At 34.0% G+C, this 4,810-nt stretch overlaps 1 non-coding gene across 1 annotated transcript; it reads right to left on the bottom strand.

Moving 5' to 3' along the window:
• Window positions 1-1,929: 1,929 nt before the first annotated feature.
• On the bottom strand, window positions 1,930-2,036 carry LOC149527491 (small nucleolar RNA R71). The gene has a single exon (XR_016350955.1). It is a non-coding gene; the product is annotated as a small nucleolar RNA R71 (small nucleolar RNA).
• Between the last annotated feature and the right edge of the window lie 2,774 nt (window positions 2,037-4,810).

Below are 4,810 nucleotides of genomic sequence, written 5' to 3'. Positions count from 1 at the left end.
AGTTTTGATAAATCGAGAGCTTCAAGAGTAGGTCGATTGTCACTTCGGTTAAGTGTAACCCTTGTGCACAAGTAAGCTCTAGATAGAGACCTTTGGGTTACCGATAGGCTGTTAGACATGGCTAAGGCCATGGTCTATGATATATGTGGCAAGGCCACAAGTTGTTATATGTGGCAAGGCCATAAGTGATATTCGCGATTACGACTGCTTGATTTCTCTGATGTCGTCCAACATCGTTGAGGTTGCCACAGCATGTGGGGATCCGATGGAGCAGAGTTCCCCGATGTTATTACGTGGAAATGAGTCCACGAGTGATTACGATACTTATCTACTTGAGAGCCTTGTGAGTTTTTGATGCATTCTCTTTTGCATGGTGGAGAGTTAAGATTTTGTTGCAGCTCCCCTCATTTGAATAAAAACTTTCAGTGCTTACTTGATGACTATGAAATGGTTTACGTTGCCATGCACTTTGATTTCTTTATATGCCACACATTCTGAGAGTGTGCATACTTGACACTGTTATTCATATTTTTATGGCAAGCAATGTTTCGATTGTTTGAACTCATTTATGTTATATTTGTTTTCAGCATCGATTTGCCAAATAAAATGTTGTAATATGATTTCATGACTTCGTTTTTACAAGGCACAAATATCTTACTTACGTTTTGGGTTCTTACAATTATGATTTGATATTCCAATTTTATTATTCAACTTATCTGTCTTATGCTTAGTTTCCATTTACGCCCTGCTCACAAAGCCGATGATCACTGAGTCTGTGAGACTCACCCCCTATTATTTCCCTTTTGCAGATAGTGATCAGCCTAACATGTATTCCTTGACATTTTCAGCCCACCACGGATAAGTAAAGGCATCTTATAGTACTTTATTCTGAGTCACTTCGCTATTAGAGGTCGAGTCTTCATAAAGTAATTTGTTATTGGATTAGACAATAGTGTCAATTCAAATGTACATTTGGAGATTTTAAGTCTTAATGTATCGTTTGTACGATTATATGAAATAAAAGTTTGTTCAATTTGTAAAGAATATTGTTCAATTCTTATCACAAAGAGTTTTGTGGTTCAAGGAAATTTTTTTAGATTGATATTAAGAATGTGAGGTAATGACTAACGTTTTAAGTAAGGCTTGTTCAGGACTTGACGGGTTCTTCCGTGAGACTCGAACGTCGGTAGCGATTGAGTAGTGATAGTTACATGTACAATTATGGACTTACTATCTATTTTACTTGTTTGATACATGTACTTGCATGTGTAAAATCGACAACAAGTTTTTGATGCCATTGCTGAGGATTTGTTTTCATATTTATTTTGCTAATATTAAAATTGAACTATTAGTCTTAATTTGAGTTTTGCTTCTTTGTCATTCAAGTTTGTTTTGTTGTTGTATGAGAAGAACAAAAAGCTTGGAGATTATACCGTGTGATCTATAAATTGAGAAAATATTCTAAAAACTTTGACGAGAAAATTAACAAGGTTTTGCTCAAACAAATACAATGGCTAATCGACAAGGTGAGCAACAAATCCAAGAACGAGCAAGCGCAGAAAATCGTTGCTTAAGAGATTATGTTGCTCCATTGGTACAAGGAATTTCATCGAGCATTCGAAGGCTAGTTATTTAAAACAACAATTTCGAAATCAAGCTGGCTATCATCACCATGATTCAAACTTCAGTCCAGTTTAGGTCCTTCCAAATGATGATCCAAATGCCCATAGTTCAAACTTCTTAAAGATATATAATACCTTTAAGCACAATGGTGTCATAGATGATGTAATTCAATTGAGGCTTTTCCCTTTTTCATTAAAGGACAAAGCTAAAGTATGATTAAATGCACTCCCTACTGATCCATAACAATATGGGATGATCTTGCTCAAAAGTTCCTTGCTTAAGTTCTTTCTTCCAACCAAGATAGCGAAAATGAGGAATGATATCACATCATTCATGCAACTAGATTCTAAATCATTGTATGAGGCTCGAAAAAGATACAAGGATTTACTTAGACGTTGTCCTCATCACAGTCTTCCAAAGTGGCTAAAAATGCAAACATTATACAGTGGATTGAGTGGTCAAGCTTGAACCACCATTGATGTTGCTATGAGAAGAGCTATAATGGCCAAGTTAATTGATGAGGCATACGATCTATTGGAGAAGATGGCTTCAAACAACTACTAGTGGCCAACAAAGCAATCAATGAATAGGATAGTAGTTGGAGTTCATGACATGGATGCCTTCACAACATTATTAGCACAGGCAGCAGTTTTAACTAAAAACTTGAATCTTTTGGTGCTAACTTCATTCAAATTCCTTTTGTAGTTTGTGACTATTGTGGAGATGAGCATGCAAACAATAGTGTCCGAGCAGTACAAAAATAGTGCAAGTTTATGAGGAATAGAGAGTAGAACAATCCTTACTCCAACACTTAAAACTCAAGGTAAAGGAACCACCCTAACTTCCCATGAGGTAACAATTAGGGTGATCTTTGACTTAAAAACCAAACATACCTCTTAGGTTTCAACAGCAAGCAAGAACATCTATCCTAGAAAAGAAACCATTTATAGAGGAGTTGCTGATGCAGTTCATGACAAAGAATGATGCCATCTTTTAAAATCAAGCAATTATCATTTAAAGCCAAGCGACATCAATTCGAAACCTTGAGATCCAAGTTGGTGAACTTGCCAACACATTAAACAACAAAGCTTAAGGAACATTACCTAGTGATACAAAGGAAAATTCGAAAAAAGAAGGTAAATAACAAGTCATGACCATTACCCTAAGGAGTGAAAAAGAGGTTGAAAGCAATTCCAAGCAAGTTGAGTAGCAAAAAGAGTTAGTTAGGAATGAAACAAAGATTGTGAACACTGACAAGTAGTTTCAATAGAAGAATACAAAAGCAAACCCACCACCACCACATTTTCCTCAATGCCTTCAAAATTAGAAACTTAACAAGTAGTTCCAAAAGTTTCTTGAAATATTTAAGAAGCTTCACATAACCTTTTTGTGGAAGTTTTGGGACAAATGCTAAGTTACATGAAGTTTCTGAGGGACATCCTACCCAAAAAACGGAAATTGAAAGATTTTGAAATGGTTGCACTTATTGAGGAGTGTAGTGTTATAATCCAAAATAAGCTTCCATCTAGGCTTAAGGATTCAATGAGTTTTTCTATCCCTTGTACTATGGACAATTTTAAATTTTCTAATGCTTTATGTGATTTGGGTGCTAATGTTTCAATTATGACTTTGTCAATTACTAGGAAACTTGAACCTAATGAGATACAACCTATTATAATTTCTTTGTAGTTAGCATACAAAACCATCAGTTACTCAGTTAGGGTTATAGAGGATGTGTTGGTTAAAGTTTGGCATCTCTACATTCTAGTGGACTTCGTTGTACTTAAGATGGAAGAGGAAATGAAAATTCTTTTAATCTTGGAATGTCCATTCTTGGCTATCACAGGTGCAATCATTGATGTAAAGGAAGGAAAAAAAACATTCAAAGTTGGAAAGGAGGTAGATGAATTTACTATTTTTAATGCAACTAAGTATCCTATAAATCATTGCTATAAAGTGGACTTAGCTGATGAAGGTAAAGGTAATCTTGCTCTATCACCTAGAAGTAAGCAAGCACCAACTATTGAGTTAGAGTCACCGCCACCACATCTCAAAACTAAGTAATGTTATGATAAGCATAATCCACCACCTTCCAATGATCTTGATTTTGAGGTTGGACAGCAAGTAATACTCTCTAGCTCCCACCTCCGTATTTTACCATGGCAACTTCAACCATATTGGTGGAAAACCTTTAAAGTGGTACAAGTTTTGTCTTATGACATTTTTGAGATTTTTACCACACTTACTGAAGCATTCAAGGTAAAGAAACAAAGCCTCAAGTAGTATTGCAGTGAGGAAGAAATGAAAAAGAAGGTATCATAGTCAAGCTAATAACTATAAAGAAGAGCTTCTTGGGAGCCAAACAAAGCTATATCCTTTTAGATTTAATTGTTATTTTGGTTAGTTTTTGTTTTTCTGTATAAATAAGTAGTTATAACCTCTCCCTAACTTGTTTTGTTGAGTATGTAAGTTTGGAAAGCATGAAGATAAGGAGAAAGAAAATTAGAACTTTCAATGCACTTCTACCATTGATAAGGGAGTTTATTTTCCTTATCCTTTTCTTAGTTTTTCACGTTAAGGACAATGTGCAATTTAAGTTTGGGGGAAGGTTTTATTCTTATTAGTTTTTGTGATATTTTAGGTTGGTTTATTTTCATAAATTTTTTAATTTTATGCATGTTTCATGAACTTAAGCTAGATTTATTTACGTCGCTTTCTTTTAATTTACTTATCCAATGATGAGAACTTAATTATATTCTATCTTGATTCCTTGAAGCATGTGAATATTGTTTGAGTGTTATGTAAATTGTTATGCTAAGTTTCATTGTTAAGATGAGATTTCTACAATTTGAACATTATGTCTTTTTGCTTAGATTCATTGTATATGTCTAGAGAAAGTTTATGTAAGTGTAAAAATTTTGAATTATGTATTGAGTTTTAGAATTTATTTGATTTTCGTTCGAGTGAAATCCCAGGCTATACATAGTTAAGGAAATAATTTAGGCCATCTTTGGACTAATTGAGCTTTTCGAGCCACCTTATTATATAATTATCCTTAGTTTATCTTTTTTAAGCTTAATATAATGTTTTTCTTTGTTTAAACATTTAATTTTTAGTTTGGACCCTTATATTAATATTTTCAATATTTGTATCCTTTATTCCTAAGTGTATAAGTCAATTTAGGAAG

Source organism: Theobroma umbraticum, unplaced genomic scaffold (genome assembly GCF_002168275.2).
Source record: "Theobroma umbraticum cultivar Fairchild unplaced genomic scaffold, ASM216827v3 scaffold_56.0, whole genome shotgun sequence".
Taxonomy (NCBI): domain Eukaryota; kingdom Viridiplantae; phylum Streptophyta; class Magnoliopsida; order Malvales; family Malvaceae; genus Theobroma; species Theobroma umbraticum.
This window is presented reverse-complemented; position numbering and strand designations above follow the sequence as displayed.